Source organism: Arachis stenosperma, chromosome 7 (genome assembly GCF_014773155.1).
Source record: "Arachis stenosperma cultivar V10309 chromosome 7, arast.V10309.gnm1.PFL2, whole genome shotgun sequence".
Lineage (NCBI taxonomy): Eukaryota > Viridiplantae > Streptophyta > Magnoliopsida > Fabales > Fabaceae > Arachis > Arachis stenosperma.
In genome coordinates, this window is record NC_080383.1 from 84549571 (window position 1) to 84570767 (window position 21197).

Consider the following 21197-nt stretch of genomic DNA (forward strand, 5'->3'; position numbering starts at 1 on the left):
CTTGGAACCTTGAATTCTATTGCTAAATCTTCAGCCTCAGCATGAGGCTTTTCTCAAATTTTGGAATACATTTGTTTGTTTGGTTTTTCCTTTCTCTTTTTTTCCTTTCTTTTCTTTTGCTTGGTTTAGAATTCTAAATGTAAAACCCTAAACTAATCACAACATTGCAGGGTTAAATCGCTATTTCACACTATGCAACATTGAGTTCTTAGCAATTGGAGGGGGAAGTCATTTTGCGGTTTATTTGGATGGTGATTTGTAAGAACTTTCTACTTCTATCGCTATCTCTTTGCTTAAATTGTTACTCTTATACTGCCAAAAGAAAAAAATTGAAAAATATAAAAAGGAAGAAATATGAACATGTCTTCGATCATATATCATCACCCTGTGTTTTTATTTAATCCATTTCAAACTCTTGCAATATTCTTGAAGATTGAATGGCTCAAGGTCGGTCTCGGAAACCTATGGAAATCCTTGCCTTGAGAATTCTTAAGATTTTGAAGTGAAGGAAGTAGAGGTGCTCATGCAACTTCTTTGATTCTTCTCACATGCACACAATGTTACACACTCCTTCATCCTTTCTTTTTCATCTTTTTTCTGGTTCCTAATTTCAAGAGACATTTATAGCTAAAGAAAACTTACTGGTCTTTCACTTATATACACAGTTATGGGGCTTTGTGTACGCTTCAAAGCCAGTATATATGGAGTCCGTACACATGAAAAACTCAATTTAGTTCGGGATACAAATTCTATCTCAAATTTATATTTTTGAGAAATTTTAAAGTAAAATTAGATCCTTTTTTTAAATGATTTTATAAAGGGTGATTTCACACCGAACAAAATTTTCTTATATTTTTTTCACTTAAATCTTGTGTGGGATTGAAATTACACTATACAACATCAATTCAGATTTAAAAGAAAAACACTCAAAATCTATTGATCTAACAAATAGTATTTCACAAAGAGAATAGTATATAGGAGTAAGTTGATATTCCAAAGAAATTAGTCTTGTTTTCTAATTTTTGGAAGAGGAACACGTTTAAAATAACCAAAATAGAAAAGAATCAATAGTGTGCTTCTCAAAGGCAAGGTGTCTTGAGAATGTTTATTTATTTATTTTGCATGATGTCCCAAGTTGAAAGACTCTGGAGAGTTGAGCAACCACAATCTTTATTTATTTATTTATTTCAATCCTTTTGTTTATACTTATTGTAATTTCTACTAATAGAGTCAATGACATCATGCAGTATCTAGTTGTGGGGCCTTAGAATCAAATCCAACGCAAGTCGCATCCTTGTACCATCATTAACCTAAAAAATATAAATATAAGTGTTTCAGCATTTCAAGTGTTTCAGCATATCAAAGCAACTAACATGAAATACCTTCTTTTTGGTCTTGGTTTCTTCATCCTCATCCTCATCATCCTCATCCTCATCATCATCATCCTCTTCATCATCCTCTTCAATGTCATCTTCATCATCATCTTCCAGGTCTCCAAACTCTTCTCCTTGAATGGCCTCACCAGTAAACCATGACACAGCATGAGGTATAATCTTATCCCTTATTGTTGAACTGAACAAGTGTGATATGAAAATTCATCAATCCTGGATTCAGAAAACAACATCGAAAAATATCAGAAGGGATGGAGGGAAACAAGTAAGCTCACCCAATGTCAAAGTCTTGCTCCATCTGATTCTAAAGTTCCTCGGCTTGTTAAAGAGAACATTAATTAGCTCTGGCAAATAATCTGGTCATATCTAATAGCTAAACAGCAGGTTTTCAAATTTACAAATTTTTTACTTCTGCTTGTGTTCCTCTTAAAGATTCAAACTAAAGACTTTCATAACAAATTACTGTAAAAAGTAAATAAAATGAAATAAAAAGATTTACCATATCTTCATCAATATCTTCATCATCTTCAGGAACTTGAGTGGATTGAAGAAATTGAAGAAACTCTCAGTTTTTAGTCTTTGTAATAGGTTTTGCGTTCTTTGAACATTTCTTGGGCTTTTTCTTAAGAATCTTCTGCGTCAATCATTTCCCTGGGTGCCATTGAATTTCAGTCCTACAGGAAAAAGTAACCACCAAATTTATTTAAGAAAAAGCCAGCCCATTGTGACACAATATAGAGTTGTGGATAGCAAACTGTGCAATAAAGTGGAAAAGGGAAAAAAATATCTCACCCAATTGCTTTTTCCAATATTGGCTCATCCTCATCAATCATGTGATATGTTTTTGTCAAAACAGTGTTTGTGAAATAAGGATTAAAAAAACTCAAGCTTGAATCCTTTTGGGTTGTCTATCTTGCTCCATTGAGAAACTTGAGAGCACCTTCATCATGCTCTGAAATCTATTTCACAAAGACTTAAAATTAGCTCAGTTGCAAGACATAAAATAAACATTTAAAAGAAAAAAGGAGTTACTATTGAATAGAACCAACTAACCTCTTAAGCTAACACTAAGACTTGGTTGCAAGACATAAAATAAACATTTAAGAAAAAGGAGTTACTATTGATAGAACCAACTAACCTCTTCAGCTAACACTTCATTATTTTTCATTGCATTGAGCCAAAAAGCAGGTACTCTTTTTTCTACAAAACTAAATCAAAATGTTATCAGTGAATGAATTGAAATGCTATTTAAAGAAAAAGTGAGATCTTGTAATTAGTACCTTCATCCTCTTCAGCATCTGCAATTTTCTCCTCCGTTATTCCTTCAACTTCAGTGACACCATTAACTATCTCAAAGTGCTGCATCCATTAAGAAATGGTTGAGGGATACAGATTTTTTTTTCCTTTTTTTGGTAAAAGGATTACATAAAATAGAATGTAATCACATGAAACGGCTCCATAAATCATAGTGTATTAAGATCCGCAGGTTCCTATCAAAATGTGAAACAAATGAACATTCTTGCTCTTGGTCCAATCATAGCACATTGGTCATAGCTTGTAGCTACCAGCAACGTGGCATTGGAGCCGGAGATAAAAAGTATACTGAACATCCATCATTGCAATAAAGTTCAAAACCATGATGTTTGAATTCTAATATTGCAGATGGAAGAATTAAGCTTCACAAAGTATACAAAACAGACACAGTATGCAAAATCATATGCAACTTCACACTCTACAAGAACAAATTACTTAGGGTACCTTTGTATACAATGGTTGATACATTTTTTGGTACTTGGCCTCAAGAGATGCTCTCTCCTCAGAAAATTTTACCTCTAGCTCATCATGTTGACCCTGTAAAAAGTCCAAGTAACACAAGTACTCAACAATACTAATAATAACACAATGAACACATATGAAGAATAATATACTCTTCCAAATTTAGCACCACAGCTGCCTTATGAAGTTGAATTAAGAAACTATTTTCAGGTGAATCTAATGTCCTTGCCAAACAACATTCCCAAGTGCTCCATATTGAAAAACTCACTGAAGAATGATCACCCTCTATTCATTGACATGATCAATCCAAGAACAGCCACAACATACTATTAAAAAAAGGGACCGACTAGGTAGTAAAATTAAGACATAAATACATTAACAGAACAAGATTTTATTCAAAATTAGCGTCAATAACACAATAAAAAAAACGTCGACAACATTTGTAATGATACATCCTTATGAACCACCCCTAATTTTTTATAAGGTGATAGCACAAGCACTTGAAAGGGAGATATAATCAGCAATTTTAACATGCATAAATTAAAAATTACACGGTAATCTTTCACTTAATTTTTACCCCAGAATATTATCATGGTAATAAATTTGAAGAAACCTAAGGCAAACTAATGGATCTTGTTACTTAATTAGGCCATTATTTTATTACGATTCATGCATTACATACTTCCTTCTTCTATTGTTACTTAACCGAGTCAACCAAGTGCAAAACTATTTTTGTAAAATAAGAAAATTTGTACATATTATAAAACAACCTCCTAGGTGCACTGATATCACCAACTACCTTAGTGGAAATAAGCTATCCGTTGAAGTATATCATGCAAAAACAAACTGAAATCATGAATCAATGTACAATATGAAAACTGTAGAGATAATATAATAGAGGGTGTTTGAGTAAGACAGCAACAAATTGTAAGCCCGGTCATATGAAAATTGTAACATACACAAGTAGTGCATAGAAAACATAATAGAGGGTGTTTGAGCAAGCCAGCAACAAATTCAAGGTTCGATGATAATCAGTAACAAATTCAACTCTGATGATTTTTAACAAAGAAAAAAATTTAAACTCCATGATTATTGAGTAAGACAACAAAAAATTCAAGATTCAATCACTAACAAATTAATTGATTACCAATTCAACATCATCTCAAAATACAGGAAGAAGAAAATCTAGGAAAGGGAGAACAGGGGAAGTGATTATGCATGGACTTACCAACGGCGACTAGGTGATGAAGAGGACCCGACCCCAGAAGAGGATGAGCGACGAAGCAAGTGACGACCCTACGATAGTCGACGATCCACGGTGACTCGCGACGGTGAATACTTGAACGAGTAGAGACTCTAGTGAGACCGAGAGAGACTCTAGTGGCAGTGAGAGAGAAGAGAGAGTTTGAGTCTCAGAATTGGGAATGATAGATGTTTGTTGAGAGTGTGCTGGTGAGAAACTCAGGAAGATAAAGACATGAAGTTCTGTTCTTTTATCTTTTTCTCAGTTTTTCAGATGACATTTTTTTGTATGAACAATGAGAGATGAAGGTTGGATGAGAACCCAGCAAACAAAGAACAAAGTGATTTTGTTTAGTATTTTTTAAATTTATTTAATTATTTTGGTATGAATGATTGATTAAGATTTATGAAGAGACAAATGATTTTATTAAATGTATTTTTGTTTTTGTTTTTTAGATTATTTAAATTTTAAAATAATAAAATTAAACAATTTAATTAATCTAAAAGAGTAATTTTTGTCTAATATATAAAAAACGATATTTAAGTCTTTTTATAAAATTAAAGAAATAAATATTTTTTATTTTTATTTAATTAAAAAGATGTTTTAGTAAAAGTGGTGATATAATATATATTTAAAAAAATTAAATATTGATGTAAAAAATAAATTTCACGTGACTTATTACTACTTGTCCATATTTTAAATGTATCGATACGTATAAATTTATCATCGTACTATAACAAACACCTTAATATTATATTTATATTCGTCATGTTAAAATAAAAATTTACTAGTTGAACTAATGATTTAGGAACCAAATAACTAATCCGAGTTTAATAACTATATAAATATTAAAGTAATTAAGAACAAAGAAAGTCGCCAGTTGGTCCAATTAGGTATAATTAATAATGTGGTCCAAAAGGGAGTAACAAAAATATTAATTCATTTCTATGTTCTGGTCTCGTGGTTTAAGCTAATATCTATTTTGGGTATAGGCACGTCTGCACGTATAATGCAATAAGACATGAAACTATACGCCAAAATACCCAACATTAATTCCTAACCGATTAGGTTCAAAACAAAGTTGTATGTTATTGGTGGCTAAGTTCGAACAACATTATACAAGTTTACGTGAGTTGTAATAATAAGTTGTAACTAACGAAGCTTTATTTCATATGTAAATGTCTTGACAAGCAATAATTATATAAGAACTTCAGTTCTTCCAAAGTTGCCGCTTTGCCAAAAAGGACACCAAAACTTCATTTCAGAAATAATCTATCTAAGTCATAATGCTGGTTGCATTATGATTAATTAGTTGACCAATACAATTATACATGTTGACAATGGCTAGCCATGTCGTATTTGTGGAGACATGAAGAGAAACTTTTTTCTTTTTTGAGTGTAAAGAACTAGAGCCAATGGCCATTGGTGAAGTGTCTCGATGAGAGCAGGAAAAAAAGTTATTTTATTACAATTTGTGAGAGAGAGAGAGAGAGAGAGAGAGAGAGAGAGAGAGAGAGAGAGAGAGAGAGAGAGAGAGAGAGAGAGAGAGAGAGAGAGAGAGAGAGAGAGTATTTTTCAATTTTTTTTAAATTTAAGCAAATTACATATCTAGCCAATATATATTAGTAATTTTTGCAGCCACTATCTGTGAAGAGAGGCAGATACAATGGGGGCCAGTAATAACTTTGGCCTTCCAAAATTTTGAACAATTAAATCTTTATATAAGATATGTGATTTAATAAATATGCGATTATTTTTTTATTATACGATGGGTTTTAGTTTCAATTTTTTATTTCAGTAATAATTGTACTTAATTAATTTTATATTATATATTTAAGCTTTCGTAATTTTTTAAATTAATTTTTATATATTCATCTCTATATCTATTTTTTAAAATTTTATTTGATTTTTTAATTATAATAAATATGAACATATTTAATATTTATATTATTATATGAAAAATCAATAATAACTTACATTTTTAAATTTTACTAATCACATTGTTCATTTTAAATTTTTTTTCTTGACAAAAATGTTAATTTTTCTTTTTAAACATATATTGTTAAAAGAAAAACTTTTCCCTTATCTTTTTTATCATAATTTATTTTGTCTATTATTTTATTTGAGATCTGCATCTTATATTCTGTACAGATACTAACATCTTTGAGATAATTAATAGTTTATAATTTATTTTTAAGATTTTAAAATTTTTAAAGAACCTATCTTAATTAATAAGATATATAATAATTTTTTTAACTAAAAATACTATAAAAGTATAATATTTTGTAATTTTATATAGTAGTTACTAGTTGTGTCTTTTTATCATTTTATGTAACTAACTATTGAAAAAAATTTCGAAGATTTTTTTATATGTTGATAAATATTTTTTAAAAAAATCCAATAAATACGTATATCATGCATAAATTATTTTTATATAGTGAAAGAATGTAACACACTAAGAAAGAATTAAAAAGTTTGCGAAAGTTCAATTTTTTCATATTAAAATTTTTAGATCCTCCCCATATCTACGAAAATGGGTGAGAATATATTGTTTCGCATTTTCACTACCAGTGACATACATACAATAAAATTGGTAAAACTTTGTTCCTATTTTTTGGCCAAAGGAAGCAAAATTGACTAAAATCGATCGTTTCCTTATTTTCACTGTCAGAGCCAATGAAATTGTCTAATAATTGTTCCTCATTTTCGCATACACTGATAAAGAAAATGAAAAAGAATAGAAGTGTCCCATTTTAGCATGCACCGAAACCAAAAATAAGAAAGAAAATAAGTTTTCAAGATTTTGCAAGCAGTAGCTGCGAAATTGGCAAAGATAATGCTAAATTGAATAGCTTACAGTTGAATTTTTCGTTCTATTATTTTTTCCATGTTAAACTCAAATTTTGAACCAAATGACTATTGAATCTTTAATCGTTGTTATTTATCCGAACACAACTATAGGATGTAACGATGATGGTGCAAATTTTAAATGCAAAATTTTCGTAAATATTTACCAGTTTCAATATTTGGTTGAGGTTAAAAAATATATTTTGATGATTATGGAGATAGTTAAACTTAACCACATAAAAAAAATAGGGTATGAGATTCTTTTTTTATTATAGTAACCGAAGTGTGCGATATAAAGTGGTTTGGCTAAAAGATGATGAGTATGTACCAGCTGTCATATGTTCGATTGTCATGTGACAATTGAGTTAGTGAATATTGGTGATAGTTCTTCAACTTCGTATTTAAGTCTACAGAGTTCTGGAACGGACAAAGTCGCAGGTAAAAAACCGAAATTAGTGGCCTAAGAATTGCATCTTTAGAACTACGTGGTGCTAGGTTTCTTGAAGATTCAAAATCAGACAAGGAGTGGGTCTAAAGTAGTTCTGATAATAGTAGTGATGAAGAAATAGAGTTCGTCCCAAAAATCCAACTTTCTAAAATTCTACAAGCACAATTTATCCTACTAACACCATTTTTTCTTCTTAGTCATTTGCAAGAATATTTTAGTTACTATTTTTCATTGGATCTTGATGTTATGCATGTGGATCCAACGCTTTTTGGTTCCAGTGACCCTAACGACTACAAATACAAATGAGAGTGTAGAGTTTCAAGTTGGACATAAATTCTATATCAGAGTCTATATATGTATGTAATCATGCATCAAGACCTACAGTATTTAGAGAAGTGTTAAGTATCAGATACTCAAGTGATTAGACGAAGTACTATTGTTTAAATCGTAGTAATATGATGGTAATCAGTGGCTAAGAGAATGGGAGGTTGAATCCTGACTTCTTTTAACTAGACTTGTAACTTTGCTTTCTTTTGAGAGAATACAGGAGATACATAAATTTTGTCTCCTGATGTGGTAGGAGCCAAAATACAGTTGCTTGAAAGAATAGTAATACTTACAAAGGATTTCTGAAATAAATTAGGCTTTTTCTCAAAGTCTAGCTTTCTGCCTTTTTCTTCTCATTAGCTTTTTCTTACAAACCTCACCATGTTTGTCTTTTTTTAATGAAATTCAGACATACTAAACTGAGAAAAGAACTATAAAATGAAAACCGTGAAGGAGAAGAACAAGAACAGCTCAGGAGGAGCTGTAATCGAAACCAGTGCTCTTTCTCTCTTTTTTCAATCCTTTCCCATTCACCCCTATTATAGAGGAATAAAGCTTTTAGGGCTTGAACCATCTTCACCACTTGGTTTGTCTTCTTCTCCGATAATCAGAATCCACAGCGACGTGGTCAGAGGAGAGAGAGAGGACCAAGGCATTGACATGAAACCAACCTTTCACTTTCATCCTTTTTCTTCAAGCTTCTTGAATTTGGACTGTGCTTTTTTTCTTTGTCCCAAGTTTGTTTCTTGGCCGTTGATGAATCATTGAGCACCTTTGACTTCACTATCTTCATAGTTTCTTGAATGGTGCTTAAGACACAGAGGATTTTTTCATGGTTTTTTGGTGTAGCACAAATGAAAAAATCATTTTTTTTTTGTGATCTTTTGTTGCATTGAGATCTTCCTCCGTTTGTAGCCATTTTACTTTCTCTTCTTACTTGAAAATGGAAGCTAGCTTATCATTCTTCTTTTTGCACTAGCTCCAGATCTTTCTTCTTTCTTTCTTCTCGTTTCAGATATTGATGTGATAGAAAAGAAAAGAAAGAGAGAGAAGAGAGAGATTGTTGGTTGGAAAGATGTGAGAATGGATTCAAATGAATTTCAATTTGTTTATTCGGTTAGTGACTTGGTTGAAGTGAGATGAATTTGAGTGGGACCACCGAATTAGACTTGGACTTTTATTTGGGTCAAATTTAATTTTCTTCATTTGAGTAGAGGCTTGATTTATTTCTAATGGAAGGAATTGTAATAGTAGCAGAATTAATTTTTTGGACCATTGTGTGTATATTAGGGCTTGAGTAATAGTTTCTTCGATCAGTATCAGTTAAATTAATTTTCTCTATACTAAACCAAATATATCATACAAACAATTTAATATTAATCCAATTAATAATATTTAGTGATCATTTTAATCATAGTTTATTTCACTAAACTTAACAATTTCTTTTCTAATAACAAACATTATTAAAAATAAACTGAAAGAAAGAAAAAGAATTTTAAAAACTTTCTTTAATATTTTCCTTGTCATGGGTCTCCCCCTCTTTTGATCTCAAAACTCTCCCTTGAATGTTTACCATTTATGACCTGATACCACCAATTTTTTCGTAAAATATTAATAAAAATTTGACTATTAGAACAGTGTGATGATCCATCATGATATGCCTAACTTTGGGATAGATTTAAGTTTTCCCACTTATAATAATACAATATTAATAAAAATCCATCATAACTTTTATTCAAATCCATGGAAGTGTTTTTCTTTTTATGTAATAGGTTATATAACATTAATCTTATTACTTAATTTTCCAAAAGTTTAGATGATAGAATTATTTTAAAATACTTTGACCACCCAGCGATGAACTTGTTAAAGGAAAAAAGTATATTCGAACAAACCAAATAATATTACTTTAACGACGGTCCTTTTGGATACTTATTCTATTCTCTTTGAGAAGCTACGAATATTATCTTTGGGTTTCTTAAGAGTATTGACATCCTTTTATTAGAATGTGAACGTATTCTGTTCAGACACTCAAACACACAACAAAACATACAATTATTTTATTTTATATATATACACTTCATAGGTATATATTTACTTTACTACTATTTTAGTTAGTTGAAATTGTTTTCATGTTGAAAAAGGTTGCAAAAGAATCTCCTAAATACTCTTCTTAGTCTTCCACAAATTTATTCAACGTGTGTTTCCATCCCCATTTTTAATATGTACTAGGATGAACACACGAGTAATAAAAACAAAAAAAAAAGATAAAAAAAAATAAAAAATAAGCAAATAATTAAATAAAAGAGGTGAAACCAGGCCACAATAAGTGAGTGCAATTTTGTTTTCATTGGGATATCATATATTATAACAAAATTAGCCGTCCACATAAGAACTAGCCGTCTAGGTCAAACGGGTGTTAAACAATCCAAAACATTATTCAAACTTTATATATATTTCTTTCAGAGGATAGGGTCCTCCCAAATCACTAGATAAAAAATGTGGTTTATTTTGACATATTATTTTAGAAAAAATTAGGTGACGAATATTTTTTTATATTTATCTTATATTTAAATTAGTATTAACTATTTCTTTAATTAAAAGTATTGATCCTCTGGTACTTTTATTTTTTAATTATATCTATGAAAAACTAATTATTAAATTAATTATTTATATAAAATATATATTAAAATATAAAATATATATTAAATTATATAAAATAATATATAATAATTAATTTGATAATTAATTTTTAATATACATATATTATTTTTAAATATTTTTAGCAAAAGCTTGATATCAGTAGTATATATGTACATGTTAGGAAATCAATTTGGGTTGTTCAATTAATTTACTCATTTATTTATTTGAATAAATGTCAAAATTATAAATTTTGTTTTATATATATAATAATTTATTAATCAGCGATAAATTTTTTTATTGAACTCAAATATACAATGACTGAAAATACAATAAAAAAGATCATTAGCTGCATGTTAGGGAGGAGAGGACAATGTAAAACCAAACATATTTAAACCAAATAGATAGATCAATAGATTTAGGGTGCTGAATCTAGTTTAAAAATTTTAAGGCGACGAACCTACGTACATGAGTTGTTTTATATATATATTTTTATTTAATTTATTCCTAATGAATGTAAGGCTTTATTGTGTGAATCAGAGCCCTCATAACAAATGAAAAACAGTTTCAAATGTGAAACTTTATGTAGATGTTATTCTCCATAAAATGGAATTTGGGATGAAGTGGAAAAATTGGTTGAGGAAATGCATTTCTATGGGAGACGCTTATAGCAGACTTATTTTAATTTGTATCAGGTATAAATTTTTAACTATACTAATTATATGTATAAAATATATATTAAAATATAAAATATATATTAAAAAAATTAAATTATATGTATTTATAAATAAAAATATAATTCTAATTTAGAGACCAATTTTTTTAGGCACATATATTGATAAACTTTTAAAAAGATTACACTATAAAAATCGGAATTTTTTGTTCAAATTATTTAAATACTTTAATTACTAAATTGTGCAACGTGTAAAACATTTATGTTTTTACACAGCAATTATACATTTCAAATACACAAAATAGAAGACAAATAAGTACAAAAATTAATTATTCTACACTCAAAATATGTAATACTTTAACCAAATTAAAAAAATTCTAAGTGTACTCGAAATTTGTTAATTATATCTGCATATATATATATATATAGAGGATGCTGTGCATCTGAAATTAAACAAAACAAAAATCTATCCCAATGTATCTGAGATATATTATAATTTTATTTTATTTTATTTTTTATTTTATCTAATATTATTTAAATAATTTAAATTTTTTAAATTATAAAATTTTAAATTTAAAAATTAGATGGATATAATTAAAATTGACGACTTAATTTAATATAATACAAATAAACATACACGTATTATTGTACTTGTATTAGATTGAATTAAATTATTAATTTAAATTATATTTGTCTAAATTTAAGTTAAAATTTTAAAATTTTAAAATATTTCAATAAAATTAAATGAAATAAACAAAATAAAATCAAATAAGATCATAACATATTTCAAGTATATTGGGATAAATTTAATTTTTTGTTTTATCCCGAATGCACAACACTCTAGATATGCACATCTATGCAGATGTATAATATTCCAGGTGTACTGGAGATATATATTTTCTCAAGGTGTTACACATCTCAAATGCATAGTATTCGATTTTTATGCTTATTTGTCTTCTTCTCTATGTATCTGAGAACATCATTGTTAGAATTGGACCGACACAGTTGATCAAATCGAAAAAGCCGGTGAACTAGCCATGGACCCGTCCATGCAATAAAAAACTAGTTTGATCCGTCCGATTCTAGTAAAACCTAATGAACCGACGAATTTGAAAATTTTGGACTGGTTCGATTTTTTTTAACCCCTCCCCATAAAAAAATGTTGTTTTCTAATTAATTTTTAAGAAACTGAAAACCTTAACAGAGCCTCATTCCTCCTCACTCTCTCTAATTCACTCTCACAAGGAGGCTGAGCTCTCAGCCTCTCATTCTCTCACTCTGTTTGTCACTGACAACGTACGATCGCCGGCTCCTCTGCATCGTCTTATCGTCTCCTATGCATCTCCGTCACTGCGTCGTCGCTTTCGTCTGTGGCTCGCCTTCTCCGTGTTGTCACGTCTCTTTATTTTCGTGTGTCTTTTGTTGTCATCATCACGTCCTCATCCAGTGTGGTTTGTCGTCACTACTGCCTCCCCTCGCCAGTATCTGCTTCGCTATTCTTGATTTGTTTAGTAGTATTTTTAGGTGTTTTAAATTTATATCAAATCTGATCTAATCTAATAAGATCAAATATGATTTAAATTAGTTATCATATTTTTAAGGATCTTTTAATTTAAATTATATCTAATTTAAATGTATAGGGTCAATTTTAGAGTCATATCTAAGAATATTTAATCCACTTTTAAGCTAATGTGTCCTCTTTAAATATTTTTTGTGAGACAATTTAGACAATTTTTTTATGAATAATAATTTTCAGTTGCTTTATGCACATTTTCCATTGTGTGATCAAGTGAGGATAGTGATTTGCTTATCTTGTTGCATGAAGAGAATTGAAGGATCTAACCTAAGATAATTCTATGTGTCAGATCTTTCAGTTTTCACCCTTTGATAATCTAGGTTATTAAGGGCATATTTTTTGAAAATATAGTAGAGAATCCTTTCTCGTGATTTAGGTTGCTAAGAACAAGTTTTTTAGAAGTTTAGTAGAAAACTCTTTTTTTTCTATCGGTTCTATTTTCGTTATTAAATTCGCATTTTTTGTGTTTTCACTGTGTCTGTTTTGTTCCTTTTAATTTTGTCCATATTTTTTTCATTTGGTATCAGTTACAGATCATAAATAAATTCTTATTTAACTATATATTCTTTATTTAATCTAGAATTTTTATTTAGTCTTTTTATTTTATTTTCTATTTCTGCAGATTTAGTTTAGAGTCACATTAAAAAAATTCAAAAATACCAAAATAATGATCAAAAAAAGAGGAAAGTTCAAAAAAATAAAAATTCAAAAAAAAAGAAAAAAAGAAAGAAAGAAGAAGAGGTGTTCTTGAATTATAAGGTTATTGCTTTTAACTTTTCGTGTCCATATTCCAAATTTGTTTTATATTATTTTGGGCCTTGGCATTCGAAATTTTTATTTATTTTAGAGTCTAAATTTTAGTATTGTGTCAATTTACTTTGGGCTTCAAGTAAGATTTAGAAAAAAATTAGTTTCTATCACCTTCAGGTCTTTCATTGTTTTCTTTTTTTTGTCACATACTCTAGTTGTCTTTTTATCAAATTAAAAGTCTCTATTATTCAGATTATTTTAGTTTGATCTCTCAATTTCTTATTTTTTGAAGTACAACTTGTTAAAGCAATCCAAAAATAAAAAAGGTAAGAGTAATGAACTCAAAAAAAATAAAAAAGTCACAAATTGAGTGCAAACACGAGTGTACTAATCTAAGTAATACACATGAGACGAGCATAGTGAGATATTTTTTATCCTTTTTTAAGTTTTCAAATAAGAAAGAATGAGGATTGAGAATTTTAATAGTGATCATGAAAGAATCTCATATATGAGAAAGGCTTTTAAGTTACAAATCCCTGTATTTAAATGAAGAAATGATGCAAAAACTTATTTCGAATGGAAAAGGAATGTAGAGTCGATTTTTGCACATTGCATCCTTTCAGTGGAAAAAAAGCTCCGATTGATAAAAGTAAAATTTTTCGATGATATTCATATATGGTGGAATGAGTTAGGAAGATCTAGAAACAAGTATATGAAAAGACTAATTTATAGCTGGAAGAAGATGCAGAAAATCATGAAGAACCGGTTTATGTCATCATTCTACATAATGAGGAATCGGTTTGTGCCGTCATTTACCACAATGAATATTTTGAAAAATTTCTTAAGTTCAAACAAGAATTAGAACAGAGAAGGAAGAGTGACATAGCCATATATCTTAGTTCAACTATCTTGTGCAATGTGACCTACATCTAGTCTCTACCACAACTATGATGAAATTTTTACTATCTTTTGCAAAGATTACATTCACCAATTTTTCTACGATTCAACTCAATCTTATCTAGAACAAACTCAGCTTCTACCCAAACTAGATTTGACTAGGTTCACTCCTTAGATTTTCAGCCACTAAGTGCTCACACAACTTAGCAAGGGAATCCCCTTAGAATTATGAATACAAAACAAAAAAGTATACAAAGGATATTTGAAATAAACAATTAGCTTTTCTCCAAGTCTAACTTTCTTTGCTTTTTCTCTCAATGGCTTTTTCTTAATTCCTCACATTAATGTCTTTTTCCATTGAAACAAAGAAAGCTAAAACTGAGAAAGCTGAATATTCAATAGAGAACAATGAAAAAGAAGAAGGTATAGTTTTGTAAGGTATGAAATCCAAACTTTGTTCTCTCACTCTTTGAATCAATCTCTAGCCATTCATCCCTTTAATAAAGGAGTAAAGCTTCCAAATCTTAAAACTTGGCTTCAGCAACTTTGATGTCTTTTTCAAATTTATTTAAAGATTTGAACCATTCATTTGTGCTTTGACCCCAAATTTCTTTCTTGACCATTAATTTGTAGCAGAGCTCTATAATCTTCAATTTTTTTAGTTGGTGCATGCAGAGGGAAGAAAGAAAACTTTCTTTAATATAGCCTTCATATATGATCTTTTCTTAAAGGCTTAACTTATTTGATTTTCTTCTTCTTGCTTGATTTTGGTAACTCACATTTTCATCTTTGATTTGAGCCCTAATCATATTTTCTTTTTCTTGCTTTACTTTTTGGAAGACTTTATGGGGGTGAAAGAGAAGAGAATGATGAAGGGAAGAGAGAGAACTGATTCGGTTACTTTGTGTTTTAGTTAAAATGGAAGTGAATCTTCATTTCTTTTTTTTTTGGTCGGTGGATTGGACAACCCCCAATCCTAAGTACACAATACACACCCATACACTCCTCACATACTTACCAATTTTTTCTTCTCGATTGCAGCTGATAGGACTCGAACCCGAGACCTTTGAGATAGGGAGGGAGCGAAATGCCGTGTGAGTTATAACTTCATTTCTTAGTTATTACCCTTTTTCTTGGGCCATAAGTGAATAATATGAACTTGGACTTGGATTATCCATTTGGCTTTAAGTTTGTTTTTAGTCTAAATTCATTTCTCCATGCTAGCCAACCAGATTTCTCATTACTTTAGGCTTTATTAGCTTGTTGTTGGGCTTGTTTGGTTCATTTGAATTACGGCACAATTAACAAACTAATCACACATTTAATTAGACTTTTAATCCAATAATAATATTTGATCATCATCAATTAATTGTTATTAGTTCTTCAAACTCAACAGATCAAAAGAAAGAAAGACAATTAACATAGAATATGTCTCACATATTCAACATATAACAAAGTATTGTATGTTTTGCATTTGATAGTTCAAGAAATCTTGAACAAAAAGCATATAAAGTAGACTAAATTGTTTGACTATTTTTCATATATGATTGAATAAGGTAATAAAAATGTGATTGCTAATGAGTTGTCCAAAGATTATGATTTAATCACTATTTTTACTCCTAATTTATCAGTATTTGAACATTTAAAGAATATTATTACAACTAAATTTGATTTTTATTCTATATCTATTGTTTGTGAAAATATTGATTTTAAGTATCATAATGAAATAAAAAGATGTTATAAAAAATAGTTAGACTGTTGCTTATCAAATTATTTTGATAAATCTTTATTAATAAACAAGAATATAATATGTTAAGAGAATAGACTTTTTTTTTTGAAAATTTAACAAATTAGGTTTGTTTTTTAATTAAATATTTCTTAGAAAATGTAAATTCATTGACATGATTTGAAAAGGATTGGATTCATCCTATATAAGATTGAATTAGTTATATAGTTTGCTTTTTTTGGGAGAATAAAAATTTCTTTCTTGACCATTAATTTGTAGCAGAGCTCTATAATCTTCAATTTTTTTAGTTGGTGCATGCAGAGGGAAGAAAGAAAACTTTCTTTAATATAGCCTTCATATATGATCTTTTCTTAAAGGCTTAACTTATTTGATTTTCTTCTTCTTGCTTGATTTTGATAACTCACATTTTCATCTTTGATTTGAGCCCTAATCATATTTTCTTTTTCTTGCTTTACTTTTTGGAAGACTTTATGGGGGTGAAAGAGAAGATAATGATGAAGGGAAGAGAGAGAACTGATTCGGTTACTTTGTGTTTTAGTTAAAATGGAAGTGAATCTTCATTTCTTTTTTTTTTGGTCGGTGGATTGGACAACCCCCAATCCTAAGTACACAATACACACCCATACACTCCTCACATACTTACCAATTTTTTCTTCTCGATTGCAGCTGATAGGACTCGAACCCGAGACCTTTGAGATAGGGAGGGAGCGAAATGCCGTGTGAGTTATAACTTCATTTCTTAGTTATTACCCTTTTTCTTGGGCCATAAGTGAATAATATGAACTTGGACTTGGATTATCCATTTGGCTTTAAGTTTGTTTTTAGTCTAAATTCATTTCTCCATGCTAGCCAACCAGATTTCTCATTACTTTAGGCTTTATTAGCTTGTTGTTGGGCTTGTTTGGTTCATTTGAATTACGGCACAATTAACAAACTAATCACACATTTAATTAGACTTTAATCCAATAATAATATTTGATCATCATCAATTAATTGTTATTAGTTCTTCAAACTCAACAGATCAAAAGAAAGAAAGACAATTAACATAGAATATGTCTCACATATTCAACATATAACAAGTATTGTATGTTTTGCATTTGATAGTTCAAGAAATCTTGAACAAAAGCATATAAAGTAGACTAAATTGTTTGACTATTTTTCATATATGATTGAATAAGGTAATAAAAATGTGATTGCTAATGAGTTGTCCAAAGATTATGATTTAATCACTATTTTTACTCCTAATTTATCAGTATTTGAACATTTAAAGAATATTATTACAACTAAATTTGATTTTTATTCTATATCTATTTGTGAAAATATTGATTTTAAGTATCATAATGAAATAAAAAGATGTTATAAAAAATAGTTAGACTGTTGCTTATCAAATTATTTTGATAAATCTTTATTAATAAACAAGAATATAATATGTTAAGAGAATAGACTTTTTTTTTTTGAAAATTTAACAAATTAGGTTTGTTTTTTAATTAAATATTTCTTAGAAAATGTAAATTCATTGACATGATTTGAAAAGGATTGGATTCATCCTATATAAGATTGAATTAGTTATATAGTTTGCTTTTTTTGGGAGAATAAAAATTTCTTTCTTGACCATTAATTTGTAGTAGAGCTCTATAATCTTCAATTTTTTTAGTTGGTGCATGCAGAGGGAAGAAAGAAAACTTTCTTTAATATAGCCTTCATATATGATCTTTTCTTAAAGGCTTAACTTATTTGATTTTCTTCTTCTTGCTTGATTTTGGTAACTCACATTTTCATCTTTGATTTGAGCCCTAATCATATTTTCTTTTTCTTGCTTTACTTTTTGGAAGACTTTATGGGGGTGAAAGAGAAGAGAATGATGAAGGGAAGAGAGAGAACTGATTCGGTTACTTTGTGTTTTAGTTAAAATGGAAGTGAATCTTCATTTCTTTTTTTTTTTGGTCGGTGGATTGGACAACCCCCAATCCTAAGTACACAATACACACCCATACACTCCTCACATACTTACCAATTTTTTCTTCTCGATTGCAGCTGATAGGACTCGAACCCGAGACCTTTGAGATAGGGAGGGAGCGAAATGCCGTGTGAGTTATAACTTCATTTCTTAGTTATTACCCTTTTTCTTGGGCCATAAGTGAATAATATGAACTTGGACTTGGATTATCCATTTGGCTTTAAGTTTGTTTTTAGTCTAAATTCATTTCTCCATGCTAGCCAACCAGATTTCTCATTACTTTAGGCTTTATTAGCTTGTTGTTGGGCTTGTTTGGTTCATTTGAATTACGGCACAATTAACAAACTAATCACACATTTAATTAGACTTTTAATCCAATAATAATATTTGATCATCATCAATTAATTGTTATTAGTTCTTCAAACTCAACAGATCAAAAGAAAGAAAGACAATTAACATAGAATATGTCTCACATATTCAACATATAACAAAGTATTGTATGTTTTGCATTTGATAGTTCAAGAAATCTTGAACAAAAAGCATATAAAGTAGACTAAATTGTTTGACTATTTTTCATATATGATTGAATAAGGTAATAAGAATGTGATTGCTAATGAGTTGTCCAAAGATTATGATTTAATCACTATTTTTACTCCTAATTTATCAGTATTTGAACATTTAAAGAATATTATTACAACTAAATTTGATTTTTATTCTATATCTATTGTTTGTGAAAATATTGATTTTAAGTATCATAATGAAATAAAAAGATGTTATAAAAAATAGTTAGATTGTTGCTTATCAAATTATTTTGATAAATCTTTATTAATAAACAAGAATATAATATGTTAAGAGAATAGATTTTTTTTTTTGAAAATTTAACAAATTAGGTTTGTTTTTTAATTAAATATTTCTTAGAAAATGTAAATTCATTGACATGATTTGAAAAGGATTGGATTCATCCTATATAAGATTGAATTAGTTATATAGTTTGCTTTTTTTGGGAGAATAAATACGAAAAATTGACCTGTTCTTGTGCTAGTTTAGTAGTTGTTGGGAATAATACACCCTTTTTCCTTGAGAAAATACTTTTTACAGAGAAATAAAATAGACACAATCACAACACAAGAATTTAACGTGGAAACTCCAATTACTGGAGAAAAAACCACAGCCGTTGCCAAATGATAACCAGAGAATATCACTATGTGAAAATTGTTACAACACATAGACTTCTTTCTCTCTAACACCGGCACCCCAGTACACCTACACTCTCAAAGTAAATATTTAACTACACCTCACAACACTCTCTAATCAAAATGTATAGAGGAAAAGAAAAGTCAGATACAAGCTTTAAGTGTTTCCGACTGGTGCAAAAAATATGGAGAACTTAGCCTCATATTTATAGCCTAGGCCACCCACTCCATTTGCTATCCTAAGCAATGTGGGACTAATTCAACCAAATTCTAACAATCTCCACCTTGATTGAAATAGTCACACATCTTCAACTTCCATAGTCAACACCGACAATTCTTTGCTGCCATTGTCTTTACCGACAATCATAGTTCAGAGAACTATCATACTCCACCATGAAAGTATACTCACTTGGAATTAGACCACTCCAAGCATTTCGCCTTGGTACAGATCGAAACCTTGCTGAAAATTCATGGTGCAACTTCCAAATTGGCTTTTCCTGGAAGTTCTTCAGCCATCGACATAACTCCGCCACACACCTTGCATCTCAACGCCAACCAATGCCCGTGTGCAATTGTGGACCCGATTGCCACAACTTATCCTTATCCATGGCAGTGCGGTAATACCATAAGGATACTTCTTGTCTTCTAGAGAACATCATATTCTCTCATAGAGAGAGCAATATTGCAAGTATCAGATTGAGAGCCTTTTTCTGAAACCGCATTACCTAGACAATTTCTTTTTACATGCCCAGACTTTTCACATTTTCAGCATGTTACACTCCTTCCACGATTTCCTTTTCCATAATTGTCACCTCTAGCTATAAGCGCCAAATCTGATGAAGTGCTACCCTCATTTTTCATTCTTCTTTCTTTAGCAATGAGCTTACTTGCAACTTCTTCAAAATTCAGAGTTTCCTTCCCATACATTAAAACAGGTTTGATATACTCAAAGGAAGAAGGGAGAGACAATATGAGCCTCAGTGCCTTATCTTCATCATCAATTTTCACTCTAATTGCCTTTAATTCAGAGACAATACAATTGATAGCACTAAAATGGTCGGAGATTTTCACATTGTGATCCATGCGTAGATTATGGAACTGCTCCTTCAATAACAACCGATTTGAGATGCCCTTTGCCTGATACAACCCTTCGAGTTTATCCCAAAGTTCCTTGGCTGTTTTCATTCCTTGCACATTTGCAAGAACATTCTTAGCCAAACACAGGCGAATAGCACTTGCAGCTCTCAAATCTAGTTCCTCCCATTCTTCATCCTTCATACCAGAGATCTTCTCCTTCAACGCCTTGTGCAAACCTGATTGTATCAACACATCCTTGACTTGTATTTGTCACAAGCCAAAATTGATTCTTCCATCAAATTTCTCTATTTCAAACTTCACAACACTTGAATATCCTGACATTGTTGCAACCGTATACTGGAATAGTATAACTCAACTGTAGACCGTGCACTAGGAAGGGTCCCCAGGAAAGAGAGGTGGGTCACAATGGACACACTTAAATACCAGGTCTTTCCTTAGCCAGAACCTTTCCAAACTGCACTCTTACAGTGTCACACTGCCTTCCAGCAACAACAACAGCAACCAAAGATTAACCTCAAGCTACATGACAAAATTCTTTTCTGATGTAGAAGGTCAGACTAGGCTGCAACTACAGAGCATACTAAGAATAAATCCCACCGAACCGAAGCTCTGATACCACTTGTTGGGAATAATACAC

The 21197-nt window shown here is 30.0% G+C and overlaps 1 non-coding gene and 1 pseudogene across 1 annotated transcript; both read right to left on the reverse strand.

Moving 5' to 3' along the window:
* Nucleotides 1-1250: 1250 nt before the first annotated feature.
* Nucleotides 1251-20740, reverse strand: LOC130940032 (nucleosome assembly protein 1;4-like; annotated as a pseudogene).
* LOC130942747 (small nucleolar RNA snoR2/U65) lies at nucleotides 2825-2976 on the reverse strand. Its single transcript, XR_009071305.1, has one exon. It is a non-coding gene; the product is annotated as a small nucleolar RNA snoR2/U65 (small nucleolar RNA).
* Nucleotides 20741-21197: the final 457 nt, after the last annotated feature.